Here is a 13253-nt window from a genome sequence, read left to right as displayed (position 1 = left end):
AATACAGAATACCTCGTTTATTTTTAGAAGGGATGTCTCTGAGGAGCAGAATGGTAAAGTGACCTGCCAGAGTAACACAGTATGTTAATCAATATTAATATGTTTACTGATTTGAAAACTTGTGCTTTTCGCCTACACACCATTTTTTAACCTTCATGCATTACCTCTAAATAATGATAGTCAGATGTTTGTTATATACTGGTCACAATAATGAATAATGAAAGAATTGAGCTTAAATATGTTTTTTAGTGGGTACTAGAGAAGGCAATAAGAATAGATAAAAAGGGAATAATGGAAGAATAGCCAGCATATGGTCAACATGTGATAATATAATCTGTATTCCAGTATTGTGACACCCCTATTGTAGACGTAACCTACATTGTATTCCACAGATTCCCTGTCTTTATTTGTCTTCATGTTTATCAAAATACTGTGAAAATTCAAACATTGCAGAAATATATAATATGGGAGAGGTCTTCCATAATTCCATCACTGATATCACTAATATCACCACTGTGGTAAAAAAGTTGTCCATTTCTCCATTTCTTCCTTAGTAACAGTTGTTGTTCTCCATTTCTTCCTTAGTAACAGTTGCTTGAATTGTGGAAATGGGGTAGGGAAGTAGCATGATCTACACAAAACAAAACTGCAAGTCCCAGCCTCTTCTGCAAATAAAAATCACTAATGTAATGTAAGCAGAAGTCGTTTGGTAAGGACTCCATGAAAATTTTATAAAGGAATCACCTTGGCACAGAGATGTTTCCTGTTTATCCTCCCACTCTTCTGTTCTTCCTTCCTATAATGGTGATGTGATAACTGGAGCTGCTTCTGCCTTTTTTTGGTTGAGTTTAGGAATTCAAACTTGAAAACGAAAGTCATGTGTTAATGATGGTGGGACAGGAAGATGGAAAGGGCCTGGGGTGAGATTTTCTATGCCAGCTTTGGTCCGCCTAGCTCTTCTGGATTTCCTTAATGAAATAAAATAAAATAAAATAAAATAAAATAAAACTTTATCTTGCTCAAGCAATTGTTATTGCAGGTCTCTGCTTTAGCAGCTGAATGCAATTCCAAACTCACATGACATCCTTAACAGTTTGTTGTATGTTCTTAGTCTGCTTTCCAGGAAAACATCTTTACTCCATGGGCAGATGGAGGGAAGACTAAGCTATATAGGGAAAAGAATGAGAGTCAGTCTGGTGTGGAAATATATGAGACAAAGAAAGACAGAGCAAGGACAAAAATGATGAGCATCATTAAGAATTTTAAGAGTCCTTCCTGGGAGCTTTACTTTCATTTATACCATAAATACATGAGCATATATAAAGTATCCCATAGAAGGCTTGGTTTTTGTCAGGCTAGTAGCTTTTATTTCATTTGTTGGTAGCTATAGCTTGATTTCAAAGGGCAACCACCTGTCCTATATTCTTAGTTCTTAAGGTTTAAATGAACTCACCAGATGTTTTGTCACCATAGTTAGGCAAATGACCCAGGACTGGTCAAACAGCCTATTTCATGTTTCCACAATGACTGGTTCAGGAATCAGCGATGTGACACAAGCCAATAGGATATAATCTTAGTAAAGTCTGGAACAGAAGAGCTCATGTTTTGCTAGCTGTGAGGAGCCTGGAAACTTGGAGCTGCCTATAAATATCTCAAAAGAGAACCTGCCTGAAGATGATGCCAACATAATAGAGCAGAGTTGAGAGATAGAGAGGAATGCATTTCTGATGAAATTGCTTTAAACAAGTTCTCTGACTGATTTTTGTACAAATTGTCCAATGCATCACTTTGGAAAACATTGTTTCATATTTTAACCTTACCAAAGAGGCTAGCTAGAGGAATACCCTCAAAGAATCAGAAGCCTATTTTATTAATGTTCCCAGTAATATTTCCTTATTTCTTGTGTACATTAAACTCATATTTCCATTGTTTGTAGTTTATCGTGTTTGCATTCTCTACTTTTTTTTTTTTTTTTTTTTTTTTTTTTTAGACGGAGTCTCACTCTGTTGCCTGGGCTGGAGTGCAGTGGCACGATCTCAGCTCACTGTAACCTCCGCCTCCCCAGGTTCAAGCAATGCTCCTGCCTCAGCCTCCTGAGTAGCTGGGACTACAGGTGCCCACCAACACGCCCAGCTAATTTTTTGTATTTTTACTAGATACGGAGTTTCGCTGTGTTAGCCAGGATGGTCTCGATCTCCTGACCTTGTGATCTGCCCGCCTCGGCCTCCCAAAGTGCTGGGATTACAGGTGTGAGCCATTGTGCCCGGTCCGCAATCTCTACTTTCTTGATCACATCAGTCTACATTTTGATCACCTCATTTGTCTTCTCATTTTACTTGTAGGAAAAGAGTCAAATCTTGTGAGACTGAGACCTGGTGCTAGTAATTGGGTATGAAAGACAGAATATTCATCCTTTCTTAGAATCTGTACCCTAAAAGTAGGTTTTTTGTTCCTAGAAGAGGCAAAAAAGCTTTTGCCATATTCATAAAACCCTCAAATTCCAAAACACCATTCAATAATCCCCCAAAGTACTATAATCAATGTTCAACTAACACATAAACAATCTCTTTTTCCCTAGCTGATGATTCTACTGCAGTATTTTCTCAAAAACTGTACCTTGGTGGGCCATTCTGTTCTGCCTCTTTAGCTATTGAGCCTACAATATGATTTTGTTAGCACCAAAATGCATCTTCATATCATAATCATTGCTGCAATAAATGGGATAACAGAGTATCTATCAAGTAAGGCTTTGCTGGATCCAAGAGAGCTGTATATTACATAAGAAACAAACATGAATTCAAGACTGAAAAGTATAAAACATCCTTTCATAGCAGGAACAGGACAACTTGTAAATTAGAAATTTAGGTGTTTCTACAATTAGAAGTCTAACAGCAGTTCTTATCATTATTCCAGCTTCTTAAATAGAAGTATTTCTTCTGTTTAGGTTGATTCAAAAGATAACCTTTTGAAAAGATAACCTTTCCCTCAAGGGAATATGTGAATCCCATGTTTTCTGTGGAATAGTATAAAACTTGTATTTTGTTTTTGCTCCTGTTTTAGGGGACATCTTTAAAGATATTCTGTTTTAAGAGTATATATTGTGCTAACTTAGTAGCGTTCTGGATGAATGAGTTAGTAAAATATTGGGGACCAAAAATTAAGAACTGTAAATTCAGAAAAGTTTAAGAAACTCAATTATTTATTTTTACTTTACCTGCCTGTATTTGCAGTTACCTACCATTAAATACTTCAGAATAAACTCAATGTTTCTATGTAAAATTATTTGAAGTTATTAGAATATATTCTATTAGAAAAAGCAACATGGTAAGTTGCATGAATGAGTAAATTCATATGCAGACATTCTTCTTTCCAGTTAGTTTCTTTCTTAGTTCAAGAAAAATGCGGAGTACAAGATAATTTTTTTTTTTTTTTTGTGACAGAGTCTTGCTCTGTCACCCAGGCTAGAGTGCAGTGGCATGATCTCGGCTCACCGCAAGCTCCATCTCCCAGGTTCACGCCATTCTCCTGCCTCACCCTCCCGAGTAGCTGGGACCACAGGTGCCTGTCATTACGCCCAGCTGATTTTGTTTTTGTATTTTTAGTAGAGATGGGGTTTCACTGTGTTAGCCAGGGTGGTCTCAATCTCCTGACCTCGTGATTTGCCCGCCTTGGCCTCTCAAAGTGCTGGGATTACAGGTGTGAGCCACCGCACCCAGCCAGTACAAGATCATTTTTAAACAACTGCCGGAGTCTCCACTTACATTCTGTTTATTCGCTCAATCAATCATCCAGTTATGCAGAAAATACTGGAGGATCTACTTTAAAATGCACTGGAATCACCCAAAATAGATGGTATAAATGCAGATTAATCAAGCCTCAGTCTCTGAGTAAAAGATATAGAAATCCCAGTTTTTCCAGGTTTTTCAGATACTCCTGATTTAAGTGGACCTTAAACTACATTTTGGAAAATACTGCCTTCCTGTATCATATCCACCCTAACATCAAATGTGACTGAAAGTATCAAAATGCTTAAAATTCCTGCAGGGCTGGGTGCAGCAAGCAAGCAACATGCAAAATATAAGAAGGCATCAACTCTCAGACTCAATTCAACTTTTTTTTTTTTTTTTCTTGAAACAGAATCCCACTCTGTCAGCCCGGCTGGAGTGCAATGGCGCAGTCTTGGCTCGCTGCAACCTCTACCTCCCAGGTTCAAGTGATTCTCCTGCCTCAGCCTCCCAAGTAGCTAGGATTACAGCCTTGCACCACCACACCTGGCTAACTTTTTGTGTTTTTAGTAGAGACGGGCTTTCCCTATGTTAGCCAGACTGGTCTCAAACTACTGGCCTCAAGTGATTTACCCACCTTGGCCTCCCAAATTTCTGGGATTACAGGCATGAGCCACTGAGCCCAGTCCTGACTCTGCTCTTGGGAAAGCTGAGAGTACTGTGTTATATGAATATCTGATCTACCGATGGATTCAGCCGACCTAAAGTTGTTGATTTCTTAAGCCACCACCCCCTTCTCACCAGGTAAGCCCTGTATTCATCATAACTTTGACTAGATTCTCAGACTTAGTGAATACCAGTTCAGATGCTTGTCACATAGATGGACATTATGTAACTTTCTCTCCCCAGCACAAGATTTACTTTCAGATCATCAGTGCGTTAATTGAACAAATGGCAAAGATCTTGCCAAAATCTGAGAAGATGTCCTCTGACCTTGTAAGTAGTTTTAAGTGTAATTTCATTTAAATAGCCCAAAGCTTTTAGCCAAATACAACTTGGCAGTTCAATAATATTTGGGGAGGGTAAAAGCAGGTACTGTGTCAAAGAGCCAAGTGAATAAATTTTTTATGGAAGTCAGTCATATTAATTGTATTGTTCAAAGATGATACTGTTCACATCGGTATTTATATATCTGTTAAAATGTTTGGGTTTATCTAATCCATGATTTCCTTTATCATATGTTAATACTGGATGTATTTAAAACTTCAAAGTGAGGTGATCTGCAAGCAGAGGGGCCCTGAATGTGTCTAAATGGAATAGTGACATATTTCTCCTACAGATGACATTGCAGTTATTAACTGCTCATTATTCTAGAACATGTGTGAACCCTCGCCCTTCAGGGGTGCTTGTTTTTCACCCCTGAAGTTCTTCAGTTCAAAAAAGGTTAAAGATCTATACCTTAACAAAAGAGAGACAGCCTCAGTTTGCTCTATAGTATGTACTAAACTTAAATATTCTTGTTATAATATGCTAGTTGGAAAGAGATTTATCCTCTTAAATAATGCCAAGACTTTCCTTAACCCCATTTCTGTGGATATTGTTTGCTTTTCAGCATTTCAATTCTTGCTAATCTTATTTCAGCATCCCACATAATTAGAACTGTACAGATTCTAACTATTCAATCATCTCTTCCCTCCCCTATAAAATGTGCTAACAGGATGTGAAATGGAGGTGGGCTCCCTGTGTTCTTGCTTTGAGTCTAAAGGAAGTTAAATATAAAAACTCAGGAAGTGTCTGAACACACCTCCATTTCAATGTGATCCTCAGTTAGTACATTTCCCTTGAGGTAGGCAGAAAAATGTGAATACATTTTTTTTAACCTATCCAATTTCAACTTAAAACTTCATCTTAAAATTTTCCTTTTGCCCCATCAACTGGGTGCCCTAGATTATACAGGAATGGAGAAAGAAAAAAGAACTTGGCTTAACCATTTGCTATTTTGTGATATTTTATATCATATGCTGCTAGTCTCACCAGGAGTGAATATATGTTAATTCACATATCCAAATCTATGAAAAGGAACATGAAATGGGATCAACTAAGTTATATTGAATACATATACAGATACATTAAGCTTTAGAAAACATCTGGACTTTGGAATACTGGTCCACACTTGTCTTTCAGAGAGTCTCTTGTAGGTATGAAGAATAAAAAATTTATTGTGATTTTTATTATGTTCAAATTCAGCAAAGGAGATGAATTCATTTCCCTTGAACTGTGGTTTGAATGCATGTTTGAATTCATACATGGAAACTTAACCCCCAAGGTGATAATATTAAAAGGTGGGGTCCATAGGAGGTGATTAGGCTGTGAGGGTGGATGGGATTAGTGCCCTTAAAAAAGGACGGGAGAGAGCAAGTTTGTCCCTTTTGCCCTTGTGCCATGTGAGGACACATAGAAGACACTATCAAAGGCCCTCGCCGGCCAGTGAATTTGCTGGTGCCACAGTCTTAGACTTCTCAGCCTCTAGAACTGTGAAAAATAAATTTCTACCATTTATAAATTACCCAGTCTATGGTATTTTATTGTAACAGCAGGAATCAACTAAGACACCTAATCCAACTTAATATGGTTTGGCTGTGTTCCCACTCAAATCTCATCTTGAATTGTAGTTCCCATAATCCCCACGTGTTGTGGGAGGGACCAGGTGGAAATAAATAGATCGTGGGGGCAGTTTCCCCCATCCTGTTCTTGTGAAGTGAGTTAGTTTTCGCGAGATCTGATGGTTCTATAAGGGGCTTTTCCTCCTTTTGCTAGGCGCTTCTTGCTGCTGCCATGAGAAGAAGGATGTTTGCTTCCCCCTCTGCCATGATTGTTAAGTTTCCTGAGGCCTCCTGAGCCATGCTGAACTGTGAGTCAATTAAACCATTTTCCTTTATAAATTACCCAGTCCTGGGTATATCTTTATTAGCAGTGTGAGAAGGGACTAATAAGGAACCTGCAGTGGACCTTGCCTTACTAATTTCAATCTCCTGTACATATGGCCTAGATTACATACAAAATCTAAGTTTACTTCAATGCTGGGTTAACCGTATGGCCACGGTGGCTGGCACGAAATTAACCAACCTTAAATATTTGTATGGCTTAGTCAAACTTTCATTTATTACTAAAGATTTATCACTGCTGTTTCCTTTGGGAATGTGGTTGAATAAAGTGTTTTGAGCTGCGTTCGTGCATACTTGATACCTGCTCCTTTTGATCTGGGTGATCTATTAGAAGGAGGAGGAGAAAAATTAAACCTAAAATATCTTTAGTTGTGTGGTAGAGGTGGAAGGTAATTTTGTCGGGGTCTGATGAAACCCCTGAAGGATTATTAGATCCTGAAACCTGAAAATTAGGCTCTAAAATGTAGCACAATTGGAGATATTTGTGAACTTGACCCTTTCTAGAATTTTTGAAAATTCAGGTAAGTAGAGACACTTGAGTTTCTGGACTCAAGATTATAGATGGTGTCTTCTCTATTTTTACTCACGTTTTACAATGAGGCATTGATAATTAACACACTTACCAGTTCCTTTTAGCACAGACCTTGTTTAATAGAGTATAGACAAAAGTCTTAACGTTTGAGAACTGCCAGGAAAGGAGAGGAAACCATTTGCTTTCCGAGAGCACACTGGATAACTTCAGCACAAGGCAGAATAAGGGTATTTAGCTCAGAAGGAGGAGAAAGAGAGTGGCCTCGAATGTTGCTTATTTTAGTTTTCCTTAAGGCTGCCCACACAAAGTTTTCAGTCAGTGACTCATCAAATTTCATTCTGCTAGATGTGATGCTGAATTTTTTCTATCTTAAGATGTTCAACAAGAATTTTCTGCTAGTAAATATATTTCCGGTGAGCAGAGGTTATTAAGAATACTTGTACCATGGACCCCTTTGGCACCTGGTGAAACCTGTAGACCCCCCTTTCTAAATAAAGTTATTGAGGGCATAAAATACCTAAGATTAAAGAAAACCTATATTTAAAAACATTTCACAAATATAATGAAACAAACTTGTGACATGGTAATATATACACTTCTTCAACACATTTAGTAATCGAATCTATGATTACCTAATTATTACTATAATTTTGACATAGTGGTGGACATAAATAATATATTGAACTATTTGCACAACTTTAATGTATTAATAATATGAAAATTGTGATTTCTTCTGATGAGAACCACAGATTTTAACAGTACTATGGTCTCTTGCCTACATTCATAGCTTAAGGAATGGCTAAACCAGTTACAGGTTAGTGGGAAAAGGGGATCTAATTGTATTCATTCAAGTTCCTGGACTTCCTGAATTCCATACATGGTCTTCTGGGTGGCTTGAGCTTCCCACGTTAAAAATTCTTGCTATATAGATTAAGATGAGTAAGATACAACCGGGTTTCTTTTTTACATGTCAAATAATAGTTTTGATATATTTCTCATGACATAAGCTATAAAAACTGGAAAAAAAACTATCTTGAAGATGATATTTGTGTATGAAAATTAGGTCCAGATTTTATTCTTTTTTTCTTTTAATGTTTTTTTCTTTATGAAGCTAAGTGTTCTGTTGGCATGTTTACCACTGTTAAATGCATTTTAATAAAATCCCTGTGGTATTGTGTGCTTTGACATTGCTGGAAAAGGGTGTCTATTTATGAAAATAATGTTAGACTATAAAGTTAAATAAAGGGAGATGAGATATCAGAAATAACACATTTCTATGGTAATTTTTTTTAAACAGTAGATTGATCAATAGCATTTTGCAGTAAGATGTTGTTAATCTGTCTCAGTCAGGACCCAAACAGCAAGCCATTTCAAATTGATCACAGAACAAAAATTGGCATTACGTTCCCTTGGCTTCATTGTGAGGGTGCTCTACAGCTCATTTCATGACCAGTGAAAATACTGATGCTAATGACAACTATAAGAATACTGTGCCAAATATCACAGAGAAAGAAAGCAAAGGTTGGGGGTGGAGATTATAATTGTTTCTAGCACTGTGTTTAAAACTCTTGGAACTTGTGTTTTCATAGTGAAAGAAAACAATTTTTAATAGCAAGCTAGGTGTGTCATCCACAACATCCCAGTCGTGTTTAATTTGTATTTTCTGAAAAGTTGCATTTCTGAGAAACACAATGAGAAGAAACCAATGGAAGTTATAATTCCAGACCAAAAGTTCTGACTCAAATGTTGACAAAGATCAGGTAGGAAACATAGAGACTTATATTAGGCCAGGTATAAAATAGAACAAAGTTTGTGAGATGACCAGGGTCACAAGGATTGGAGTGTAAGTGAAAATAATAGCTGTGTAGCCAATAAGAATTGCAGTCTGCCCGTTAGAAAGACTGTTATGCCTGGACTTGTGACCTTCCTGATCTTACATGGATAGAAACCAATGTCCTTTTTTCTTTGCTTTCTCAGCTAATAGATTTTTAGAAAAGGGTTTCTGGAGCCAAACACAATGTCCATGGTTTGACAGAGTGAATGGAGACAGGAAAACATACTTTCTCAAAAGAGCAAAATTGCTTTTCCATCCTCATTCTTCTGGTCTATCCACTGTACTGCAGCAATATTAACCAACTTGATCTTTCCTTTTGTCACATTCTTACCACCATATTTCTATCTTAATTTATTTTTTAGCATCAGACTTTCATGCAATTATTTAATTTTTGGTTTCCTACCACAGATTATGTATGACTTATCCAGTGTTAGTAGTAATACTACAAAATAAACAAAGTGACAGTTTGTTTAGCCTTGAGTCTATAGGGTTTTGCTGACTGGAACTAGGATTGACTGACATGGCTATACTTAGGTGGTCTCACCTGGGCTTGCATATGCCTTTGCAGCCAACAAGAATTAGCTTGAAGGTGCTGCTCATCTTGGCTAGCTCACTCACATGTTTGGTTGAGGGTCAGCTACCGGTTGCCTAACCTAGGATGTCCTCATCTGGGCTGACTTGAGTAGTTTGGCTCTGTTCCTCATATCCCTTTCTTCAACAGGCAAGCCTGAGTATGTTCTTCCCATTGTATAGATGCTCCTTGACTTCTGATGGGGTTACATTCCAATAAGCCTATTGTAAGTGAAAAATATTCTAAGTAAAAAATGCATTTGATACCTTGCTAAAGCCATCATAAAGTTTAAAAATTGTGAAGTTGAACCATTGTAACTCAGGGACCATCCATTACCAGCAGAGGGCAAGAGACAAGCCCAAGCACATTTTCAATCTTGTTCATGAGTCACTTTGCTAGTATTTCATTGACTAAAATTAGTCATAAAACCAGCCAGGTTTGTGAGTAAAAGAATAAAGGCAAATCAAAATCACAAAGCGATATTGCTTTATACCCATTAGGCTGGAAAAATAAAACAAAATGAAATGAAACCTGAAATTGACAAGTGTTGGAAAGGATACAGAGAATTTGGAACACTTCTGCATTGTTGGTGAGAATATAAAATGATGGAGCTGCTATAGAAAATGGTATGGTGATTCTTCAAAAATTTAAACATAGAATTACAATGTGATCCAGCAATTCCCTCTCTAAGTACATACCCAAAGAATTAAAAGAATTTAATTTTCAAATAATCAAAAGCATGGATTCAAACAGATATTTGCACACCCTTGTTCAGTAGCAGCATTATTCACAAAAGCCAGAAGCAGAAGTAACCCAGGTGTCCATCAACAGATGAATGGATAAACAAGATGTGGTGCATATATGCAATGAACTATTATCCAGTCTTAAGGGAATTTTGATGCATGCTAGAGCATGGCTGAAACTTGAAAACATTACGTTGTGAATTATGCCAGTCACAAAAGGACAAATATTGTATGATTCCACTTCTACTAGGTTCCTAGAGTAGTCAAATTCATAGCAAGTAGAGTGGTGGTTGCCAGGAACTGGAGTTGTTCCAGGGACTGGAATTGGGAATTAATATTTAATAGACACAGGGTTTCAGCTGGGGAAGACAAAAAAGTTCTGAAGATGGATGGTGGTAATAGTTGCATAATGTGAATGTACTTCATGCCACAGAATTGTACACTCAAAAATGGCTAAAATAATGAATTTTATGTTATGTATATTTTGCTACAAGAAAAAAGTACACAAAAAGAGAAAGGGTATAGATTCAATCTCATCAGTAATTATTAGTGAAAATCATGTAGCAAAATGGGTGCACAGAAACCAAAGAATTAGAGACATTCATGCAGTATCTACCACAATGGGAATCGTTAAAGGTGGTAGTACTTTTAGCAAAGCACTAGAATGATTACAATATTAAATTTTCTTCCAAGTGGCCTGATATTTATAACAGATTTAAAAAATTATAGAGAGGTATTATACCAGTCTTAGCACTGAACTCTAAATGCAATAGGGGTTTAAGTTTTGATCCAGAGTTCAAGAATACCAGTGACAGAACACCCAACCCTCTTAGCACACAAAATACTAGTTACAGTGACACATTTGCGTTATTGGGAATAATTCAAACCCTGTTTAGGTTTTCTTATGATGCATATCACATGATGCATATAACAACTAAGTAATTAAAATCATTTGTATCAAATGGATACCATTGAGATATCTGGGGCTGGGCACATTGGCTCACTTCTGTAATTCCAGCACTTTGGGAGGCTGAAGCGGGAGGATTACTTGAGGCCAGAAGTTCAACACCAGCCTGGGCAACATAGTGAGACCCCATCTCTACAAAAGTTTTCTTAAAAAATTTGCCACATGCAGTGGTACACATCTCTAGTCCTAGCCAGTTGGGAGGCTGAGGCAGGAGGGATTTTCAAGCCTGGGAGTTGAGGCTGTAGTGAACTATGATTGTACCACTGCACTCCAGATGCAGTGACAGAGCATGAGACCCTGTTTCTTTTTTAAAAAATAAAAAAAAGATAATCTGAGAAAATAAGGTTCTGAACACCTTATTTAATAAATTCACTTTTCAGCAGTTCTACAAAGTGATATAAATCTGGATTTGCTGCATTATTTGTTATGTTATTGTGATTTCAGTTTAGAGTATTTAAGTGTTAATTAAAATTCTGGACTGTTTTTCATAATTTCCTCCTTAATCTAGGCTATTATCAATTTCCTGAGTAGTGAAAATGCTTGTGGTTCTCATAGCCAAGGCATCTGCCCAGTATTTACACAAGAGCATCATTAGATATTTATAATTTATTAAAATGCCCACGTATGTTCTTTTTGAATAATTGGCTAATAACTTCATTCATAAGGGACATTTGTGTGAGTTCTAATTTAATTTATAGAAAACCTAACAACATTTAGTGTAATTTTAAAGTTATCACAGTACAAATAGTACTGATATTTGTTTTAGTAGTAGTAATCCTTTTTGGTGTTTGTTTTTATTATTAATTTTCAAGGGATAAAAATCATGAAAGTAAAGTAAGATGGAAATCATTCTTAATGTGAGCTATTGAGTTGAATATTCAAATATATTGAATTGTTTTTAAATTTATTATTGTAGCTTTTTGAGGCAGATAAAATGAATATTATGCCTGTGTCATAGATGACAAAAGGAAACCTAAAGATTGTGACTTTTTTAAGGTCACCAAATTGGTTAGTGTTAGGAGAATAAGATACCAGAACCACCACCTCCTAGAACTGTGGTGTGTGATACAGCAGCCACTAGTCATGAAGGTATTGAGCATTTAAAATGTGAATACTCTGAGATGAGATACACTGTGAGAGTCAGAAAAACACTGGATTCCAAACGTAATACTAGAAAAGAAATGGAAAATATCTCAATAATTATATATTGATTGAATGTTGAAATAAGATTTTAGGGCCGGGCGCAGTGGCTCACACCTGTAATCCCAGCACTTTTTGGGAGGCCGAGGCGGGCGGATCACGAGGTCAGGAGATCGAGACCATCCTGGCTAACACGGTGAAACCCCGTCTCTACTAAAAATACAAAAAATTAGCCGGGCGTGGTAGCGGGCGCCTGTAGTCCCAGCTACTCGGGAGGCTGAGGCAGGAGAATGGCGTGAACCCGGGAGGCGGAGCTTGTAGTGAGCCGAGATCGCGCCACTGCACTCCAGCCTGGGCGACAGAGCAAGACTCCGTCTCAAAAAAAAAAAAAAAAAAAAAAAGATTTTAGATTTATGGGGTTAAATAAAATATTAAATTAATTTAACTTTTTAGTTTTCTTATGTGACCACTAGAAAACTTAAGATTTTACAGATGGCTCTTATTATATTTGATGGACAATACTATCCTGGAATATTTTTTTCTACTGCTTTGGGCTAAATATCTAAGCCTGGGGTCTGAATTATGCATATAAGTTCTTATGGTGTGATTCATACATAGTTTATAAATGTCTAAATGTTTAGTAGTACTTAGAAATTTTTAAAAATCTTACCTAATAAGAACAAACAATTGTTTGTTGACTTTTTCTCATATGCCTTGCCCAAAGCAATAGAGAAAAATAAAGTTTATTTAAGACTTTCTATATGAAATTTGAGAGCCACACATAAAATTTTAAGTT

General features: G+C 36.9%; 1 long non-coding RNA gene across 2 annotated transcripts in view; it reads left to right on the top strand.

The window, feature by feature from the left end:
• The window catches only part of LOC104006625 (uncharacterized), a 645150-nt gene that overhangs the window by 425000 nt on the left and 206897 nt on the right, over positions 1–13253 (top strand). Inside the window, exons 3-5 of one of the 2 annotated variants that reach the window (XR_010157401.1) lie at positions 4138–4529; positions 4635–4721; positions 6543–6636. This is a non-coding gene — a long non-coding RNA (uncharacterized LOC104006625). Of the gene's footprint in view, positions 1–4137; positions 4530–4634; positions 4722–6542; positions 6637–13253 lie in introns of those variants that run through there. The other variant, XR_010157400.1, reaches the window with a different exon arrangement.

The sequence above is a fragment of the Pan troglodytes genome, chromosome 4 (genome assembly GCF_028858775.2).
Source record: "Pan troglodytes isolate AG18354 chromosome 4, NHGRI_mPanTro3-v2.0_pri, whole genome shotgun sequence".
NCBI classification, from domain to species: domain Eukaryota; kingdom Metazoa; phylum Chordata; class Mammalia; order Primates; family Hominidae; genus Pan; species Pan troglodytes.
The sequence above is the reverse complement of the archived record's forward strand: the minus strand, read 5'-3'. Positions and strand labels throughout refer to the sequence as shown.